General features: G+C 41.3%; 6 non-coding genes across 6 annotated transcripts; all 6 read right to left on the bottom strand.

Moving 5' to 3' along the window:
• Positions 1–71: 71 nt before the first annotated feature.
• On the bottom strand, positions 72–153 carry TRNAS-AGA (transfer RNA serine (anticodon AGA)). Its single transcript has one exon. It is a non-coding gene; the product is annotated as a tRNA-Ser (tRNA).
• A 4371-nt stretch (positions 154–4524) lies between these two features.
• Positions 4525–4606, bottom strand: TRNAS-AGA (transfer RNA serine (anticodon AGA)). Its single transcript has one exon. It is a non-coding gene; the product is annotated as a tRNA-Ser (tRNA).
• Positions 4607–6309: 1703 nt separating this feature from the next.
• On the bottom strand, positions 6310–6391 carry TRNAS-AGA (transfer RNA serine (anticodon AGA)). The gene has a single exon. It is a non-coding gene; the product is annotated as a tRNA-Ser (tRNA).
• A 5855-nt stretch (positions 6392–12246) lies between these two features.
• On the bottom strand, positions 12247–12318 carry TRNAQ-CUG (transfer RNA glutamine (anticodon CUG)). Its single transcript has one exon. It is a non-coding gene; the product is annotated as a tRNA-Gln (tRNA).
• A 728-nt stretch (positions 12319–13046) lies between these two features.
• Positions 13047–13128, bottom strand: TRNAS-AGA (transfer RNA serine (anticodon AGA)). Its single transcript has one exon. It is a non-coding gene; the product is annotated as a tRNA-Ser (tRNA).
• Positions 13129–19778: 6650 nt separating this feature from the next.
• TRNAS-AGA (transfer RNA serine (anticodon AGA)) lies at positions 19779–19860 on the bottom strand. Its single transcript has one exon. It is a non-coding gene; the product is annotated as a tRNA-Ser (tRNA).
• Between the last annotated feature and the right edge of the window lie 2535 nt (positions 19861–22395).

Genomic DNA, 22395 nt, shown 5'->3' on the forward strand with positions numbered 1-22395 from the left:
TGGGGGATAGACTTGGGAATGTGGAAATTGATCTACTCAGATAATTCGTCAAAATGTTACATGAAGTTAAACGTAGTTGGCAAGATTTGAACCTACGCGGGAAGACCCCAATGGATTTCTAGTCCAATGCCTTAACCACTCGGCCACAACTACTCAGACACTGTTTCATTCTTATGAGTTTCACACCTTTTCTTATAGCACCATGATCAATATCAGTGATTATCCTTCTGGAAGACATTTCAGAAAATGGAAGATTTCAATTCGAAACAAAATTCCAGGCCTCACTGAAATGTAAAAATCTGATTTAAAGGTATCATCAATTGGAACCTTTTACAGTTCAAGGTTTATTAAAATTCATAAGGCGGATTTAGAGTGACTTTGTTCCAAACACCTCCTGAAAAAGGCTTTGAAAATGCTCAATAGTTTGAACAGATTCATTTCCATGCAAAAAGACTTGCTGTTCATATGATCAGGTATTGCGCGTCTTTTAACCTCATTAAGTTTCCCAAAACGCCAGGCGGTTAACAGAAGTGAGCATATCATTTTTCAGGTATATTTTGCTTGCTTTATACTTGCTATACAAGTCAATGAGTAGGTTAGAAAGACCCCTGGAAGGTTCCTGAGTGACGTTCACAGCATTTTGCGAGCAAAAAAGAAACTTAAACAAACTCATTTGATGCCCAAAACAATACTTAGAAAAACATCACAATTAAAAAAAAAAAATACGTGGGGCTTCGCCCTATTTTTGTGTCCAGCCAGGTACAGCAGTCAGGAACGGGCTGCCCCCAACCACCAGCTGCCTATTTGTACCTGGCCGGACACAACAATATAGGGAACCCCTTTTTTTCTTAATTATTTCATGAATTTCATGAAATATTTTAAAAAAAAAATATGTGGGGCTTCGCCCTATTTTTGTGTCCAGCCAGGTACAACTAGGCAGCTGGGGGCTGGAATCTGCAGCGCAGGGAGGCCCAAGCTTTCTGGGCCCCACCCGCTGCAAATTGCAGTCCGCAGCCGCCCCAGAAAATGGCGCGTTCATAGAAGCGCCATCTTCTGGCGCTGTACCCAACTCATCCAGGGCCCTGGTGCGGTGGCTTACTGGGTAATAAAGGGGTTAAGGCCAGCTTGGCATTATCAGCTGGCCCTAAGCCCGAAATTCATGGGGTCACGCCAATATTAGACATGACCACCATGAATTTCTAGTAAAGTATTTAAAAAAAACACAACACCCAGAATAAAGTCCTTTAATTGAAATAAAGACACAATTCTTTATTGTTCTAAATTAAACTATACTTACCATCACGCCCATTCCAGCTGAAGCCAACGATCTCCTGCAATAAAAGAAAAATAATAAACCAACCTCATCCTTACCTTCCCATGGATCCCACGACAGCTTCAGCTCTGCTACATCGAGATGACAGGCTGGACCGCAGCAGAACGCTGCCATCCAGCCTGTCATCCCACAGACACTGAGAAGCGCAGGCATGCTTGCGTTCCTTAGTGTCTCTCTGTGACGGCATAAAGATGAGCCGAGTTCATGTCCAATGAACTCAGCTCACCTCATGCACGTCACTGACAGCGTGGGAAAATTCTCCTGCACTCAGCGCTTCAGCGTGAGAATTCTCCCACGCTGTCAGTGACGTACATGAAGTGAGCTGAGTTCATTGGACATGAGCTCACCTCATGCACGTCACTGACAGCGTGGGGAAATTCTCACGCTGAAGCTCTGAGTGCAGGAGAATTTTCCCACGCTGTCAGTGACGTGCGTGAGGTGAGGTCATGTCCAATGAACTCGGCTCACCTCATGCACGTCACTGACAGCGTGGGAAAATTCTCCTGCACTCAGCGCTTCAGCGTGAGAATTCTCCCACGCTGTCAGTGACGTGCATGAGGTGAGCCGAGTTCATTGTCGGCTCATCTGGATGCCGTCACAGAGACACTGAGGAGCGCAAGCAAGCCTGCGCTTCTCAGTGTCTGCGGGATGACAGGCTGGATGGCAGCGTTCTGCTGCGGTCCAGCCTGTCATCTCGATGTAACAGAGCTGGAGCCGTCGTGGGAACCATGGAAAGGTAAGGATGAGGTTGGTTTATTATTTTTCTTTTATTGCAGGAGATCGTTGGCTTCAGCTGGAATGGGCGTGACGTTAAGTATGGTTTAATTTAGAACAATAAAGAATTGTGTGTTTATTTCAATTAAAGGACTTTATTCTGAGTGTTTGTGTTTTTTTTTTAACTTTCACTATGGGGTTAGTAATGGGGGTGTCTTATAGACGCCTCTCCATTACTAACCTGGGCTTGATGTCAGCTGGCATTATAAGCTGACATCAACCCCAGCCCTATTACCCCACTGCCACCGCTACAGGGCAGTGGGAAGAGCGAGGCTAAGTGCCAGAATTGGCGCATCCTATGGATGCGCCATTTCTGGGGCGGCTGACGGCTGGTGTTTCTAGCCTGGGAGGGGGCCAATATTCATGGCTCCCTTCCTGGGCTATTAATATCAGCCCCCAGCTGTCTGCCTAGCCTTTGCTAGCTTTTAAAATAGGGGGGACCCCACGTCATTTTTTTGGGGGGGTCCCCCATTTTAATAGCTTGTAAAGGCTAGGTATTCAGCTGGGGGCTGATATTAGTAGCCTGGGAAGCTCCGTGGGTATTACCCCCTTCCCAGGCTTCAAACATCTGCCCCAGCTGTCTGCTTAACCTCCGCTAGAGACTAAAATTAAGGGGAACCCCACGCCAATTTTTTTTTAAATAAATCCTTTATTTTAACACTAAATGACAAGTACAGTAATCAACACTATCACTGTACTTCATATATATGTGACTGACATGTTTCTATCTATCTAATCTATGTATGATTCTCTATTCTTTCTATTCTAAATTGTCGGGTACAGATGCTGAATTGCCGGCCGGCTTTTTTAAAGAGACGGTGCATGAAAACACTATTATTTTTTTAAATAAATCCTTTACACTAAATGACAAGTACAGTAAGCAACACTGTCACTGTACTTATTATATATGTGACTGACATGTTTCTATCTATCTAATCTATGTGTGATGCTCTATTCTTTCTATTCTAAATTGTAGGGTACAGATGCTGAATTGCCGGCCGGCTTTTTTAAAGAGACGGTGCATGAAAACACTATTATTTTTTTATATAAATCCTTTACACTAAATGACAAGTACAGTAACCAACACTGTCACTGTACTTCATATATATGTGACTGACATGTTTCTATCTATCTAATCTATGTGTGATGCTCTATTCTGTCTGTTATAAATTCTCGGGTACCGCTGCTGAATTGCCGGCCGGCTTTTTAAAGAGACGGTGCATGAAAACACTATTATTTTTTTATATAAATCCTTTACACTAAATGACAAGTACAGTAACCAACACTGTCACTGTACTTCTTATATATGTGACTGACATGTTTCTATCTATCTAATCTATGTGTGAAGCTCTATTCTTTCTGTTATAAATTGTCGGGTACCGCTGCTGAATTGCCGGCCGGCTTTTTTAAAGAGACGGTGCATGAAAACACTATTATTTTTTTAAATAAATCCTTTACACAAAATGACAAGTACAGTAAGCAACACTGTCACTGTACTTCATATATATGTGACTGACATGTTTCTATCTATCTAATCTATGTGTGAAGCTCTATTCTTTCTGTTGTAAATTGTCGGGTACCGGTGTATGAGCTGATGAATTGCCGGCTTTTCGCATACATTCTACATAATTCTTAGTTGTTTTACTTCATGTAGAATTAACCTACAAGGAAAGAAAGGGTTTATTTTCATTCCGATATTAGTGTCCCATTGACTTGCATTGGTTTCCGGTATCGGAATCGGCGATATCCGATACTTTTTGAGTATCGGTCCGATCCAATCCGATACGATATTTCCTGATATCGGAAGGTATCGCTCAACACTAATTATGATGAAAACTGGTTCTAAATCTGTTCCGCAAATGTATATCTAACACACATTGGTAAATTAATATCTCCTCCCTTTTTATTCCACAAGTGTGCTTAAAGTTCCATGATATCACAACAAGGACAGTTTTAAAATGTTGATGAAATCTGGCTAATAATTAGCGTGCTGGATCTATCAGCTGGAAAAAGGGTGAGAAAAAAAGAAATTGCAAAACTTCTGCTCATCCAGAAGTCACTAAAGATTTTTCATGGTGTGCTAAAAGGTTCCATCGGAAAGATAATTCAAGTAGAGTTGGTGCAAATCAAAGTTTATATCCCAGTCCATCAGCCACGGCAGTGGTCTGTGTTCGCTGGAAAAAAGGAGGATTTGCACCACATACCTGATGGCACCCTCTGAGCTTTGTTTGATTGGTGGTGTGATGCACAAGTGACATTTCACCCGGCTGACTAATCAAAAGAAGATCTACAGATGCTGTTAAGCTGGTTCTACAAATGCAATCCATAGATTACAGACCATTTCTGTGGGGAATAGACTTGGGAATGAGGAAATTGATCTACTCAGATAATTCGTGAAAATGTTACATGAAGTTAAACGTAGTTGGCAGGATTTGAACCTACGCGGGAAGACCCCAATGGATTTCTAGTCCATCGCCTTAACCACTCGGCCACAACTACTCAAACACTGTTTCATTCTTATGAGTTTCACACCTTTTCTTATAGCACCATGATCAATATCAATGATTATCCTTCTGGAAGACATTTCAGAAAATGGAAGATTTCATTTGGAAACAAAATTCCAGGCCTCACTGAAGTGTAAAAATCTGATTTAAACGTATCATCAATTGGAACCTTTTACAGTTCAAGGTTTATTAAAATTCATAAGGCGGATTTAGAGTGACTTTGTTCCAAACACCTCCTGAAAAAGGCTTTGAAAATGCTCAATAGTTTGAACAGATTCATTTCCATGCAAAAAGACTTGCTGTTCATATGATCAGGTATTGAGCGTCTTTTAACCTCATTAAGTTTCCCAAAACGCCAAGCGGTTAACAGAAGTGAGCATATCATTTTTCAGGTATATTTTGCTTGCTTTATACTTGCTATACAAGTCAATGAGTAGGTTAGAAAGACCCCTGGAAGGTTCCTGAGTGACGTTCACAGCATTTTGCGAGCAAAAAAGAAACTTAAACAAACTCATTTGATGCCCAAAACAATACTTAGAAAAACATCACCAAACTATGTTTACAAAAATGCTGGAAAACACTAAAAAGGGTGATTCAGGAAAAGAATCGCTGTTGTTTCTTGAGGCCGTTTCGGCTTGAAATCCTGGTCAGTTTCAACCACCTGGAAAAAGTGTCATGCGAACATTGGCACAAGTCATAGAGTACGATTGCTTGGTGTGACATAGATGATATGAGTTTTGCTTCATGAAGTCAAGTTTAACTTTTGAGTTAAACTTTCTTGATAGATAGATCTTTTTGCCATGTGGATTTTAACTTTCTCTTTTTATGTTAAACCATGTGCATTGGCAAATTGAGTGTGAGCAGAAAAGATAAAACCGCTATGCACAAAGAATTTCTCAGGTTCCACTGAGATTTGAACTCAGATTGCTGGATTCAGAGTCTATAGTGCTAACCATTACACCAACGAACCACATGACCATTGAAGCTGGCTGGATTTTCTTTTGAAAACAGTAAAAGAGCATGTGTAAATAGTGGAAATGTGAGAAATTCACTCTTAATCCAGTTATCTGAGTTCTAATCTCAGTGGAACCTGGGAATTCATGCATTATGATGAAAACTGGTTCTAAAGCTGTTCCGCAAATGTATATCTAACACATATTGGTAAATTAATATCTCCTCCCTTTTTATTCCACAAGTGTGCTTAAAGTTCCATGATATGACAACAAGGACAGTTTTAAAATGTTGATGAAATCTGGCTAATAATTAGCGTGCTGGATCTATCAGCTGGTAAAAGGGTGAGAAGAAAAGAATTTGCAAAATTTCTGCTCATCCAGAAGTCACTAAAGATTTTTCATGGTGTGCTAAAAGATTCCATCGGAAAGATAATTCAAGTAGAGTTGGTGCAAATCAAAGTTCATATCCCAGTCCATCAGCCACGGCAGTGGTCTGTGTTCGCTGGAAAAAAGGAGGATTTGCACCACATACCTGATGGCACCCTCTGAGCTTTGTTTGATTGGTGGTGTGATGCACAAGTGACATCTCACCCGGCTGACTAATCAAAAGAAGATCTACAGATGCTGTTAAGCTGGTTCTACAAATACAATCCATAGATTACAGACCATTTCTGTGGGGGATAGACTTGGGAATGTGGAAATTGATCTGCTCAGATAATTCGTCAAAATGTTACATGCAGTTAAAAGTAGTTGGCAGGAGTTGAACCTACGCGGGAAGACCCCAACGGATTTCTAGTCCATCACCTTAACCACTCGGCCACAACTTCTCCGACACTGTTTCATTCTTGTGAGTTTCACACCTTTTCTTATAGCACCATGATCAATATCAGTGATTATCCTTCTGGAAGACATTTCAGAAAATGGAAGATTTCAATTGGAAACAAAATTCCAGGCCTCACTGAAATGTAAAAATCTGATTTAAAGGTAACTTAGTAACATTGTAACATAGTTTGTAAAGCCGAATAAAAACTTGCGTCCATCAAGTTCGACCTGTTAGTTCTGTAATTGCTAAAGTTGATCCAGAGGAGGGCAAAAAACCCAAATGATTTGGCCAATCTTCATCTGAGGAAAAATTCCCTCCCGACTCTGAAACCAGCAGTCAGAATAAATCCCTGTATCAACCTACTATTTTATTTTATTTTTAAGTATATGCTGAAATCTGCCTGGTATCTAGAAATGCATCCAGTCCCCGCTTGAACTGGTGTAGTGAATCCGACATTACCGTCTCCTCACTCAGTGAATTCCATATTCTCCCTGCTCTTACCGTAAAGAACCCCTTCCTATGCTGGTGCTGAAACCTTTTCTCTTCCAGTCTTAGTGAGTGCCCTCTTGTTACCGTAATATCCCTCCTTTTGAACAAATCCCGGGCAAGATCTCTATACTGTCCCCTAACATATTTGTACACATTTATTATGTCCCCCCTCAACCTTCTCTTTTCCAGGCTGAATAGTCCTAGTTTTGCCAACCTCTCTGGGTATTGCAGTCCCTCCATTCCCTTTATTAATTTTGTTGCCCTCCTTTGTACCTTTTCAAGCTCATTTATATCCTTTCTATATATTGGGGCGCATAACTGAGCACAGTATTCCAAGTGTGGTCTAACCAGTGCTTTGTAAAGTGGAAGAACAATGTTCTCATCCTTTGCAGCTATACCTCTTCTGATACATCCCATTACCCTGTTTGCCCTTACAGCAGCGGCCTGACTTTGGGCACTCCAATTTAGTTTGCTATCAATCAAGATGCCCAAGTCCTTCTCCATCTCTGAATTCCCCAATGATTTCCCATTCAGTGAGTACTGGTGACTTCCATTTTTCCTTCCCATATGTATGACCTTTCATTTCTCCTCGTTAAACCTCATTTGCCATTTAATGCTCCACCTACCCAGCTTATCCATATCCCTCTGTAGGTCTGCACTGTCCTCTTTTGTATTAATTGTTTTACATAACTTTGTGTCATCTGCAAATATTGATATTTTACTATTTATCCCGTTGACTATGTAGTTAATAAAGATATTAAATAACATTGGGCCTAGTACAGACCCCTGTGGTACCCCACTAGTGACGCTTACCCAATCTGAGTATATTCCATTTATAACCACCCTCTGCCTTCTATCCTTTAGCCAGTTAGCTACCCACTTGCAGACATTTTCCCCCAGCCCCATCATTCTCATTTTGTATACCAACCTATTATGTGGCACGCTATCGAACGCTTTTGAGAAGTCAAGATACACGACATCCACTGGTTCCCCCTGATCTACTCGAGAGCTAACCTCCTCGTAGAAGTCAATCAGGTTTGTTTGGCAGGAGCGATTCCTCATGAATCCATGTTGGTTCGGGATTAAAAGATTATTAGCATCAAGATGCTCCGTAATTGCCTCTTTAATGAAGCTTTCAAAAATTTTGCCCACAACGGACGTCAGACTCACCGGCCGATAGTTTGAGGCGTCACTTTTCGCTCAATTTTTGAATAATGGCACTACATTCGCCTGTCGCCAATCAAGTGGCACAGACCCAGTCTCAACAGAGTCCTTAAATATAAGATATAACGGTCTGTCTATCACATTACTTAGTTCCCTTAGTACCCGTGGGTGTATGCCATCAGGTCCTGGTGATTTGTTTATTTTAATGTTACTGAGGCGTTTCTGTACCCCAGCTTGGGTTAGATTTGTCATACTTAGTGGAGGATTAAGTTTGTCACTTCTCATTTCTCCTGTTAGTTCGATTTCCTTTGTGAAAGTTGTCGAAAAAAAAATATTTAATAGATTAGCTTTATGCTCATCTTTCTCTATGATTTTGCCTTCCTCACTTTTTATCGGTCCAATATTATCCGATTTAATCCTTTTACTATTTATATACGTAAAGAACAGTTTGGGATTTGATCACCTTTCCCTAGCAATACGTCTCTGTTTCCTCCTTCGCTATTTTTATTTGTTTTTTACAGGTTCTCGTTTTTTCTTGTAACACATTAGTGCCTCCTTACTGTTTTCCTGTTTTAATCTCTTGAATGCCTCTTTTTTGCTATTTAACGCCCCTTTTACGTTCTTGTTCAACCATATTGGTTTCATCTTATTTCTGGCCCTTTTATTCCCATACGGTATATATCTCTCGCACTGAGTATTCAAAATTCTTTTGAAGGTTTCCCATTTACTATTCGTATTCCTTTGATTAAGAACTTTGTCCCAGTCAATAAGTTGAAGGCTTTCTTTCAGCTGATCAAACTTCGCCCTCCTAAAGTTTAATGTTTTTATTGTTCCCTTATTGATAACCCTACTGAAGGGCATTTTGAAGTTGATAATATTATGGTCGCTATTACCTAGGTGCCCCCCTATCTGTACCTCAGTTATTCTATCAGGCCTATTAGTCAATATTAAGTCCAACACGGCCTTCCCTCTCGTTGGTTCCTGCACTAGTTGGGAGAGATAATTATCCTTAATATTTGTCAAGAACCTTTTTCCTTTCTGAGATCTACAGGTTTCTGTTTCCCAGTCAATATCCGGGTAGTTGAAATCCCCCATTACAATCACTTCATTATGTCTTGCTACTTTGTCTATTTGTCCTAATAGCAGATTCTCATTCTCCTCTGTTATATTGGGTGGCTTATAGCAGACCCCCAGTAATATTTTATTATTATTTTTAGTTCCCTCTATCTCTACCCACATGGACTCGACCCCCTCTTCTCCCTCTCCTATATCTTCCCTTAGTCTGGGTTTTAGACATGACTTTACATATAAGCAGACTCCTCCGCCTTTCCCCTGTTTCCGGTCCCTTCTAAATAAACTATAATCTAATAAATTTACCGCCCAGTCGTAGCTATCGTCTAGCCAAGTCTCTGTTATACCTACGATGTCATACCTCTCCTCCGATATAAGCGCCTGCAGCTCATCCGCCTATTGGTCAGGCTTCTTGCATTGGTCAGCATGCAAGATAAAACTTTGGGGTTATTTAGCATCCTATTCTTCTCTAACGATCTAACTGTACTATCCCCACCCCCCTCTCCACCCTCATTATATTCACTTCTCCCCTTCCCCCTTGCTTGCCTCACATCCCACCTATTTCCTTGGTTCCCCCCCGTCTCTAGTTTAAAAACTCCTCCAACCTATTAGCCATCTTCTTCCCCAGCACCGCTGCATCCTCCCCATTGAGGTGCAGCCCGTCCCTACGGTAGAGCCTGTAGCCGACCGCGAAGTTGGCCCAGTTCTCCATGAACCCAAACCCTTCTGCCTTGCACCAACTCTTTAGCCACTTATTCACCTCCCTAACTTCCCGTTGGCGCTCCTGTGTGGCTCGCGGGATTGGTAGTATTTCTGAGAAAACTACCTTGGAGGTCCTTGCCCTAAGCTTCCTACCTAGGTCCCTGAAATCATTTTTAAGGACCCTCCATCTACCACTCACTTTGTCATTGGTGCCGATGTGGACCATGACCGCTGGGTCTTCGCCAGCCCCACCCAGTAACCTGTCAACCCGATCCGCGATGTGCCGGACTCGAGCGCCAGGGAGGCAGCACACCGTTCGGCGATCCCGGTCTTTGTGACAGATTGCCCTGTCTGTCCCCCTAATAATAGAGTCACCCACTACCAGAACCTGTCTTGCCTGCCCTACACTTCCCCCCTCCCCCTCATTACTGGAGCATACACTCCCCCGGCGGTCAGAGGATCTGTCGTGCTCCAATAATGCCGGTTCTGAACCAGCCTTCCTATACTTCTTCCCTCTATCCCTCCTAACTGTTATCCAGCTCCCTGCCTGTTCAGCCTGCACTTCCCCTCTATGCTCCACCCCCAGTATTGACCCATTGAGTGTCTGCTCGGTGAGCAGCAAACTCCGTTCCATGTTGTCGATGCTCCTCAGTACCGCTATCTGAGCACTTAGATCCAGAATTTGGGCTTCCAAGTGCACGATAAGCTCACATCTCTCGCAGCAGTATGGATCCTTGAGCGGTTGCTCACGGAATGCATACATTGCGCAAGATGTACCCTGCACGGCTCCGGCCAAAATGGACGTCATTCTAAATATGGGGATACAGTCAGTATATATATACAAGTACAAAACACAATTATTTATATATAGGTGAATGGACGGGGATCAATTAGGGATGTGCAAGTGTATCAATTAGATATCGGCGGGGGATCAGTAAAGTATGGACGGGGGATCAATTAAGTATCAAGTTTGGACGGGGGAATCAGATAAGTAGGTCAGGTGGATTAATTAAGTAAAAAGTAAAGTAAAGAAAGATGAAATACAGTCAGCAATTCAGTCCTAAGTCCTCCCTTCCAAACACCCTGAATCCAAAGTCACTGAAAAACAAGTCACACACTTACTTTCGTTCGCACTTACACTCCGGACACACACAGCTCGTTCACACTCGCAAACTAAGAGATTAAAAGAGTTTTTTTTTTTTTTCCTTTTCCAGCAATGTACCCTTCACCTCAATGCACTTCCAAAGGACTTGATGTCCAACCAGCTGCCCCTTATAAACCCTTAATTATGACCCCTTCCCCTTAATTAACCCCTTGTGAGTAAATCTACACCTCAGGATTTTAGTGCAATGTAGTTAACCCTTAAATACACAGGTAGTAAACTAAGAAACTAAAACTGTAGTGAGAAAATAGGTTTTAAAAAGCCCAAATAAATCTAAACAGGTAAAAAAGCAATCAGCAGGTCACAATGCAGCACTCGCCGCAATTCACACAGGTATTTTCTGCAGGATTCCCAAATACCTCTTCACTGAAAAACAAGTCACACACTTACTTTCGTTCGCACTTACGCTCCGGACACACGCAGCTCGTTCACACTCGCAAACTAAGAGATTTAAAGAGTTTTTTTTTTTTTTTTTTTTTTTCCTTTTCCAGCAATGTACCCTTCACCTCAATGCACTTCCAAAAAGTATCATCAATTGGAACCTTTTACGGTTCAAGGTTTATTAAAATTCATAAGGCGGATTTCGAGTGACTTTGTTCCAAACACCTCCTGAAAAAGGCTTTGAAAATGCTCAATAGTTTGAACAGATTCATTTCCATGCAAAAAGACTTGCTGTTCATATGATCAGGTATTGAGCGTCTTTTAACCTCATTAAGTTTCCCAAAACGCCAAGCGGTTAACAGAAGTGAGCATATCATTTTTCAGGTATATTTTGCTTGCTTTATACTTGCTATACAAGTCAATGAGTAGGTTAGAAAGACCCCTGGAAGGTTCCTGAGTGACGTTCACAGCATTTTGCGAGCAAAAAAGAAACTTAAACAAACTCATTTGATGCCCAAAACAATACTTAGAAAAACATCACCAAACTATGTTTACAAAAATGCTGGAAAACACTAAAAAGGGTGATTCAGGAAAAGAATCGCTGTTGTTTCTTGAGGCCGTTTCGGCTTGAAATCCTGGTCAGTTTCAACCACCTCGAAAAAGTGTCATGCGAACATTGGCACAAGTCATAGAGTACGATTGCTTGGTGTGACATAGATGATATGAGTTTTGCTTCATGAAGTCAAGTTTAACTTTTGAGTTAAACTTTCTTGATAGATAGATCTTTTTGCCATGTGGATTTTAACTTTCTCTTTTTATGTTAAACCATGTGCATTGGCAAATTGAGTGTGAGCAGAAAAGATAAAACCGCTATGCACAAAGAATTTCTCAGGTTCCACTGAGATTTGAACTCAGATTGCTGGATTCAGAGTCCAGAGTGCTAACCATTACACCATGGAACCACATGACCAATGAAGCTGGCTGGATTTTCTTTTGAAAACAGTAAAAGAGCATGTGTAAATAGTGGAAATGTGAGAAATTCACTCTTAATCCAGTTATCTGAGTTCTAATCTCAGTGGAACCTGGGAATTCATGCATTATGATGAAAACTGGTTCTAAAGCTGTTCCGCAAATGTATATCTAACACACATTGGTAAATTAATATCTCCTCCCTTTTTATTCCACAAGTGTGCTTAAAGTTCCATGATATGACAACAAGGACAGTTTTAAAATGTTGATGAAATCTGGCTAATAATTAGCGTGCTGGATCTATCAGCTGGAAAAAGGGTGAGAAGAAAAGAATTTGCAAAATTTCTGCTCATCCAGAAGTCACTAAAGATTTTTCATGGTGTGCTAAAAGATTCCATCGGAAAGATAATTCAAGTAGAGTTGGTGCAAATCAAAGTTCATATCCCAGTCCATCAGCCACGGCAGTGGTCTGTGTTCGCTGCAAAAAAGGAGGATTTGCACCACATACCTGATGGCACCCTCTGAGCTTTGTTTGATTGGTGGTGTGATGCACAAGTGACATCTCACCCGGCTGACTAATCAAAAGAAGATCTACAGATGCTGTTAAGCTGGTTCTACAAATACAATCCATAGATTACAGACCATTTCTGTGGGGGATAGACTTGGGAATGTGGAAATTGATCTACTCAGATAATTCGTCAAAATGTTACATGCAGTTAAAAGTAGTTGGCAGGAGTTGAACCTACGCGGGAAGACCCCAACGGATTTCTAGTCCATCACCTTAACCACTCGGCCACAACTTCTCCGACACTGTTTCATTCTTATGAGTTTCACACCTTTTCTTATAGCACCATGATCAATATCAGTGATTATCCTTCTGGAAGACATTTCAGAAAATGGAAGATTTCAATTGGAAACAAAATTCCAGGCCTCACTGAAATGTAAAAATCTGATTTAAAGGTAACTTAGTAACATAGTAACATAGTTTGTAAAGCCGAATAAAAACTTGCGTCCATCAAGTTCGACCTGTTAGTTCTGTAATTGCTAAAGTTGATCCAGAGGAGGGCAAAAACCCCAAATGATTTGGCCAATCTTCACCTGAGGAAAAATTCCCTCCCGACTTTGAAACCAGCAGTCAGAATAAATCCCTGTATCAACCTACTATTTTATTTTATTTTTAAGTATATGCTGAAATCTGCCTGGTATCTAGAAATGCATCCAGTCCCCGCTTGAACTGGTGTAGTGAATCCGACATTACCGTCTCCTCACTCAGTGAATTCCATATTCTCACTGCTCTTACCGTAAAGAACCCCTTCCTATGCTGGTGCTGAAACCTTTTCTCTTCCAGTCTTAGCGAGTGCCCTCTTGTTACCGTAATATCCCTCCTTTTGAACAAATCCCGGGCAAGATCTCTATACTGTCCCCTAACACATTTGTACACATTTATTATGTCCCCCCTCAACCTTCTCTTTTCCAGGCTGAATAGTCCTAGTTTTGCCAACCTCTCTGGGTATTGCAGTCCCTCCATTCCCTTTATTAATTTTGTTGCCCTCCTTTGTACCTTTTCAAGCTCATTTATATCCTTTCTATATATTGGGGCGCATAACTGAGCACAGTATTCCAAGTGTGGTCTAACCAGTGCTTTGTACAGTGGAAGAACAATGTTCTCATCCTTTGCAGCTATACCTCTTCTGATACATCCCATTACCCTGTTTGCCCTTACAGCAGCGGCCTGACTTTGGGCACTCCAATTTAGTTTGCTATCAATCAAGATGCCCAAGTCCTTCTCCATCTCTGAATTCCCCAATGATTTCCCATTCAGTGAGTACTGGTGACTTCCATTTTTCCTTCCCATATGTATGACCTTACATTTCTCCTCGTTAAACCTCATTTGCCATTTAATGCTCCACCTACCCAGCTTATCCATATCCCTCTGTAGGTCTGCACTGTCCTCTTTTGTATTAATTGTTTTACATAACTTTGTGTCATCTGCAAATATTGATATTTTACTATTTATCCCATTGACTATGTAGTTAATAAAGATATTAAATAACATTGGGCCTAGTACAGACCCCTGTGGTACCCCACTAGTGACGCTTACCCAATCTGAGTATATTCCATTTATAACCACCCTCTGCCTTCTATCCTTTAGCCAGTTAGCTACCCACTTGCAGACATTTTCCCCCAGCCCCATCATTCTCATTTTGTATACCAACCTATTATGTGGCACGCTATCGAACGCTTTTGAGAAGTCGAGATACACGACATCCACTGTTTCCCCCTGATCTACTCGAGAGCTAACCTCCTCGTAGAAGTCAATCAGGTTTGTTTGGCAGGAGCGATTCCTCATGAATCCATGTTGGTTCGGGATTAAAAGATTATTAGCATCAAGATGCTCCGTAATTGCCTCTTTAATGAAGCTTTCAAAAATTTTGCCCACAACGGACGTCAGACTCACCGGCCGATAGTTTCCGGCGTCACTTTTCGCTCCCTTTTTGAATAATGGCACTACATTCGCCTGTCGCCAATCAAGTGGCACAGACCCAGTCTCAACAGAGTCCTTAAATATAAGATATAACGGTCTGTCTATCACATTACTTAGTTCCCTTAGTACCCGTGGGTGTATGCCATCAGGTCCTGGTGATTTGTTTATTTTAATGTTACTGAGGCGTTTCTGTACCCCAGCTTGGGTTAGATTTGTCATACTTAGTGGAGGATTAAGTTTGTCACTTCTCATTTCTCCTGTTAGTTCGATTTCCTTTGTGAAAGTTGTCGAAAAAAAATGATTTAATAGATTAGCTTTATGCTCATCTTTCTCTATGATTTTGCCTTCCACACTTTTTATCAGTCCAATATTATCCGATTTAATCCTTTTACTATTTATATACGTAAAGAACAGTTTGGGATTTGATCACCTTTCCCTAGCAATACGTCTCTGTTTCCTCCTTCGCTATTTTTATTTGTTTTTTACAGGTTCTCATTTTTTCTTGTAACACATTAGTGCCTCCTTACTGTTTTCCTGTTTTAATCTCTTGAATGCCTCTTTTTTGCTATTTAACGCCCCTTTTACGTTCTTGTTCAACCATATTGGTTTCCTCTTATTTCTGGCCCTTTTATTCCCATACGGTATATATCTCTCGCACTGAGTATTCAGAATTCTTTTGAAGGTTTCCCATTTACTATTCGTATTCCTTTGATTAAGAACTTTGTCCCAGTCAATAAGTTGAAGGCTTTCTTTCAGCTGATCAAACTTCGCCCTCCTAAAGTTTAATGTTTTTGTTGTTCCCTTATTGATAACCCTACTGAAGGGCATTTTGAAGTCGATAATATTATGGTCGCTATTACCTAGGTGCCCCCCTATCTGTACCTCAGTTATTCTATCAGGCCTATTAGTCAATATTAAGTCCAACACGGCCTTCCCTCTCGTTGGTTCCTGCACTAGTTGGGAGAGATAATTATCCTTAATATTTGTCAAGAACCTTTTTCCTTTCTGAGATCTACAGGTTTCTGTTTCCCAGTCAATATCCGGGTAGTTGAAATCCCCCATTACAATCACTTCATTATGTTTTGCTACTTTGTCTATTTGTCCTAATAGCAGATTCTCATTCTCCTCTGTTATATTGGGTGGCTTATAGCAGACCCCCAGTAATATTTTATTATTATTTTTAGTTCCCTCTATCTCTACCCACATGGACTCGACCCCCTCTTCTCCCTCTCCTATATCTTCCCTTAGTCTGGGTTTTAGACATGACTTTACATATAAGCAGACTCCTCCACCTTTCCCCTGTTTCTGGTCCCTTCTAAATAAACTATAATCTAATAAATTTACCGCCCAGTCGTAGCTATCGTCTAGCCAAGTCTCTGTTATACCTACGATGTCATACCTCTCCTCCGATATAAGCGCCTGCAGCTCATCCGCCTATTGGTCAGGCTTCTTGCGTTGGTCAGCATGCAAGATAAAACTTTGGGGTTATTTAGCATCCTATTCTTCTCTAACGATCTAACTGTACTATCCCCACCCCCCTCTCCACCCTCATTATATTCACTTCTCCCCTTCCCCCTTGCTTGCCTCACTTCCCACCTATTTCCTTGGTTCCCCCCCCGTCTCTAGTTTAAAAACTCCTCCAACCTATTAGCCATCTTCTTCCCCAGCACCGCTGCATCCTCCCCATTGAGGTGCAGCCCGTCCCTACGGTAGAGCCTGTAGCCGACCGCGAAGTTGGCCCAGTTCTCCATGAACCCAAACCCTTCTGCCTTGCACCAACTCTTTAGCCACTTATTCACCTCCCTAACTTCCCGTTGGCGCTCCTGTGTGGCTCGCGGGATTGGTAGTATTTCTGAGAAAACTACCTTGGAGGTCCTTGCCCTAAGCTTCCTACCTAGGTCCCTGAAATCATTTTTAAGGACCCTCCATCTACCACTCACTTTGTCATTGGTGCCGATGTGGACCATGACCGCTGGGTCTTCGCCAGCCCCACCCAGAAACCTGTCAACCCGATCCGCGATGTGCCGGACTCGAGCGCCAGGGAGGCAGCACACCGTTCGGCGATCCCGGTCTTTGTGACAGATTGCCCTGTCTGTCCCCCTAATAATAGAGTCACCCACTACCAGAACCTGTCTTGCCTGCCCTACACTTCCCCCCTCCCCCTCATTACTGGAGCATACACTCCCCCGGCGGTCAGAGGATCTGTCGTGCTCCAATAATGCCGGTTCTGAACCAGCCTTCCTATACTTCTTCCCTCTATCCCTCCTAACTGTTATCCAGCTCCCTGCCTGTTCAGCCTGCACTTCCCCTCTATGCTCCACCCCCAGTATTGACCCATTTAGTGTCTGCTCGGTGAGCAGCAAACTCCGTTCCATGTTGTCGATGCTCCTCAGTACCGCTATCTGAGCACTTAGATCCAGAATTTGGGCTTCCAAGTGCACGATAAGCTCACATCTCTCGCAGCAGTATGGATCCTTGAGCGGTTGCTCACGGAATGCATACATTGCGCAAGATGTACCCTGCACGGCTCCGTCCAAAATGGACGTCATTCTAAATATGGGGATACAGTCAGTATATATATACAAGTACAAAACACAATTATTTATATATAGGTGAATGGACGGGGATCAATTAGGGATGTGCAAGTGTATCAATTAGATATCGGCGGGGGATCAGTAAAGTATGGACGGGGGATCAATTAAGTATTAAGTATGGACGGGGGAATCAGATAAGTAGGTCAGGTGGATTAATTAAGTAAAAAGTAAAGTAAAGAAAGATGAAATACAGTCAGCAATTCAGTCCTAAGTCCTCCCTTCCAAACTCCCTGAATCCAAAGTCACTGAAAAACAAGTCACACACTTACTTTCGTTCGCACTTACACTCCGGACACACGCAGCTCGTTCACACTCGCAAACTAAGAGATTAAAAGAGTTTTTTTTTTTTTTCCTTTTCCAGCAATGTACCCTTCACCTCAATGCACTTCCAAAGGACTTGATGTCCAACCAGCTGCCCCTTATAAACCCTTAATTATGACCCCTTCCCCTTAATTAACCCCTTGTGAGTAAATCTACACCTCAGGATTTTAGTGCAATGTAGTTAACCCTTAAATACACAGGTAGTAAACTAAGAAACTAAAACTGTAGTGAGAAAATAGGTTTTAAAAAGCCCAATAAATCTAAACAGGTAGAAAAGCAATCAGCAGGTCACAATGCAGCACTCGCCGCAATTCACACAGGTATTTTCTGCAGGATTCCCAAATACCTCTTCACTGAAAAACAAGTCACACACTTACTTTCGTTCGCACTTACGCTCCGGACACACGCAGCTCGTTCACACTCGCAAACTAAGAGATTTAAAGAGTTTTTTTTTTTTTTTTTTCCTTTTCCAGCAATGTACCCTTCACCTCAATGCACTTCCAAAAAGTATCATCAATTGGAACCTTTAACAGTTCAAGGTTTATTAAAATTCATAAGGCGGATTTCGAGTGACTTTGTTCCAAACACCTCCTGAAAAAGGCTTTGAAAATGCTCAATAGTTTGAACAGATTCATTTCCATGCAAAAAGACTTGCTGTTCATATGATCAGGTATTGAGCGTCTTTTAACCTCATTAAGTTTCCCAAAACGCCAAGCGGTTAACAGAAGTGAGCATATCATTTTTCAGGTATATTTTGCTTGCTTTATACTTGCTATACAAGTGAATGAGTAGGTTAGAAAGACCCCTGGAAGGTTCCTGAGTGACGTTCACAGCATTTTGCGAGCAAAAAAGAAACTTAAACAAACTCATTTGATGCCCAAAACAATACATAGAAAAACATCACCAAACTATGTTTACAAAAATGCTGGAAAACACTAAAAAGGGTGATTCAGGAAAAGAATCGCTGTTGTTTCTTGAGGCCGGTTCGGCTTGAAATCCTGGTCAGTTTCAACCACCTGGAAAAAGTGTCATGCGAACATTGGCACAAGTCATAGAGTACGATTGCTTGGTGTGACATAGATGATATGAGTTTTGCTTCATGAAGTCAAGTTTAACTTTTGAGTTAAACTTTCTTGAAAGATAGATCTTTTTGCCATGTGGATTTTAACTTTCTCTTTTTATGTTAAACCATGTGCATTGGCAAATTGAGTGTGAGCAGAAAAGATAAAACCGCTATGCACAAAGAATTTCTCATGTTCCACCAAGATTTGAACTCAGATCGTTGGATTCAGAGCCCAGAGTGCTAACCATTACACCATGGAACCACATGACTAATGAAGGTGGCTGGATTTTCTTTTGAAAACAGTAAAAGAGCATGTGTAAATAGTGGAAATGTGAGAAATTCACTCTTAATCCAGTGATCTGAGTTCTAATCTCAGTGGAACCTGGGAATTCATGCATTATGATGAAAACTGGTTCTAAAGCTGTTCCGCAAATGTATATCTAACACACATTGGTAAATTAATATCTCCTCCCTTTTTATTCCACAAGTGTGCTTAAAGTTCCATGATATCACAACAAGGACAGTTTTAAAATGTTGATGAAATCTGGCTAATAATTAGCGTGCTGGATCTATCAGCTGGAAAAAGGGTGAGAAAAAAAGAAATTGCAAAACTTCTGCTCATCCAGAAGTCACTAAAGATTTTTCATGGTGTGCTAAAAGGTTCCATCGGAAAGATAATTCAAGTAGAGTTGGTGCAAATCAAAGTTCATATCCCAGTCCATCAGCCACGGCAGTGGTCTGTGTTCGCTGGAAAAAAGGAGGATTTGCACCACATACCTGATGGCACCCTCTGAGCTTTGTTTGATTGGTGGTGTGATGCACAAGTGACATCTCATCAGGCTGATTAATCAAAAGAAGATCTACAGATGCTGTTAAGCTGGTTCTACAAATACAATCCATAGATTACAGACCATTTCTGTGGGGGATAGACTTGGGAATGTGGAAATTAATCTACACAGATAATTTGTCGAAACATTACATGAAGTAAAATGTAGTTGGCAGGATTCGAACCTACGCAGGGAGTCCCCAATGGATTTCTAGTCCATCGCCTTAACCACTCGGCCACAACTACTCAGGTGCTGTTTCATACTTATGAGTTTCACACCTATTCTTAGAGCACCATGATCAATATCAGTGATTATCCTTCTGGAAGACATTTCAGAAAATGGAAGATTTCAATTGGAAACAAAATTCCAGGCCTCACTGAAATGTAAAAATCTGATTTAAAGGTATCATCAATTGGAACCTTTTACAGTTCAAGGTTTATTAAAATTCATAACGCGGATTTAGAGTGACTTTGTTCCAAACACCTCCTGAAAAAGGCTTTGAAAATGCTCAATAGTTTGAACAGATTAATTTCCATGCAAAAAGACTTGCTGTTCATATGATCAGGTATGGATCATCTTTTAACCTCATTAAGTTTACCAAAACGCCATGCGGTTAACAGAAGTGAGCATATCATTTTTCATGTATATTTTGCTTGCTTTATACTTGCTATACAAGTCAATGAGTAGGTTAGAAAGACCCCTGGAAGGTTCCTGAGTGACGTTCACAGCATTTTGCGAGCAAAAAAGAAACTTAAACAAACTAAATTGATGCCAAAAACAATATTTAGAAAAACATCACCAAACTATGTTTACAAAAATGCTGGAAAACACTAAAAAGGGTGATTCAGGAAAAAAATCGCTCTCATTTCTTGAGGCCGTTTCGGCTTGAAATCCTGGTCAGTTTCAACCACCTGGAAAAAGTGTCATGCGAACATTGGCACAAGTCATAGAGTACGATTGCTTGGTGTGACATAGATGATATGAGTTTTGCTTCATGAAGTCAAGTTTAACTTTTGAGTTAAACTTTCTTGATATATAGATCTTTTTTGCCATGTGGATTTTAACTTTCTCTTTTTATGTTAAACCATGTGCATTGGCAAATTGAGTTTGAGCAGAAAAGATAAAACCGCTGTGCACAAAGAATTTCTCAGGTTCCACTGAGATTTGAACTCAGATCCCTGGATTCTGAGTCCAGAGTGCTAACCATGATACCACATGACCAACAAAGCTGTTTGGATTTTCTATTGAAAACAGTAAAAGAGCATGTGTAAATAGTGGAAATGTGAGAAATTCACTCTGAATCCAGTGATCTGAGTTCTAATTAGTGTTGAGCGAGCAATAAAATGCTCGGGTGCTCGAAGCTCGGGCCAAGCTCACTCTGATACTCGGGTGCTCAACCCGAGCAGCGAGCCCAATGTTAGTCTATGGGAGACCCAAACATTTTTGCGACTGCTCCCCCGGCAGTCTGTAGAAAGCCTAAATAGTGCCCAAAACGATAGTGACAGGGTTCAAATGACACGGGGAGAGCATGGGGATCACCCCTGGAAGCATTTCTGACCCCCAGGTCACTGCTGTCAACAACGTGGTCAGAGGTATTAAGCCACTTTTACAGGCTCACAATAAAACGTTCAAAAATGAAAGTGAAAGTGCTTTCCTGTAAAATATGTTAACCCCTTAATGACCATGGGTCTTTCTGTTTTTGTGTTTTCCTTTTTTGCTCCCCTTCTTCCCAGAGCCAGAACTTTTTTAATTTTCATTCAATATGGCCATGTGAGGGCTTATTTTTTGCGGGACGAGTTGTAATTTTAAACACCATCACTGGTTTTACCATATTGTGTGCTGGAAAATGGGAAAATAATTCCAAGTGCAGTGAAACTGCAAAAAAAATGCAATTCCACAGTTGTTTTTTGGGTCCTTTTTTTACCACGTTCACAGATTGCTAAAACTGACCTGCCATCATTATTTTCCAGGTTGTTACGAGTTCATAGACACCAAACATGTATAGGTTCTTTTTTATTTAAGTGGTGAAAAAAAAATCCAAAGCTTGCTAAAAAAAACAAAAAAAATGACGCCATTTTCCGAGACCCTTAGCTTCTCCATTTTTTGGGATCTGGGGCCAGGTGAGGGCTTATTTTTTGCGTGCTGGGCTGACGTTTTTATTGATACCATTTTGGGGTAGATCCGATGTTTTGATCGCCCGTTATTGCATTTTATTGCCAAGTTGTAGCGACCAAAAAAACTTAATTCTGGCGTTTAAAATTTTTTTCTCGTTACGCCGTTTACTGATTGTATTAATTATTCTTTTATTTTGATAGATCGGGCGATTCTGAACGCGGCGATACCAAATATGTGTATGTGTTTTTTTTTTTATATATATATATTTTATTTTGAATGGGGCGAAAGGGGGGTGACTTAAACTTTTATATATTTTTTATTTTTTTTATTTTTTTAAAAACTTTTTTTTTAAACTTTCTGCTTGCTTCTATAGTCTCCAGAGGAGACTAGAAGCAGCAGTTGTCTGATTGCTTCTACTGCATACAAGCGATGAGCAGATCGCTTGTATGCAGGAGAAATGCTCACTTGCTGTGAGTGCTGACCACTAGGTGGCGCTCATAGCAATTGAGACATGACAACCACAGGCGTCTGCTGCAGACCCTGAGTTGTCATGCCCACCCATTGGTGACCCGCGATCACGTGACGGGGTCACTGATGGGCGGGGCTTAGGACTCCCGGAAGCGCGAGTTAAATGCCACTGTCAGAGATTTAACATGTTAACAGCC

This window comes from Phyllobates terribilis, unplaced genomic scaffold, assembly GCF_046119375.1.
Source record: "Phyllobates terribilis strain yellow unplaced genomic scaffold, ASM4611937v1 Scaffold_13__5_contigs__length_258822181, whole genome shotgun sequence".
Lineage (NCBI taxonomy): Eukaryota > Metazoa > Chordata > Amphibia > Anura > Dendrobatidae > Phyllobates > Phyllobates terribilis.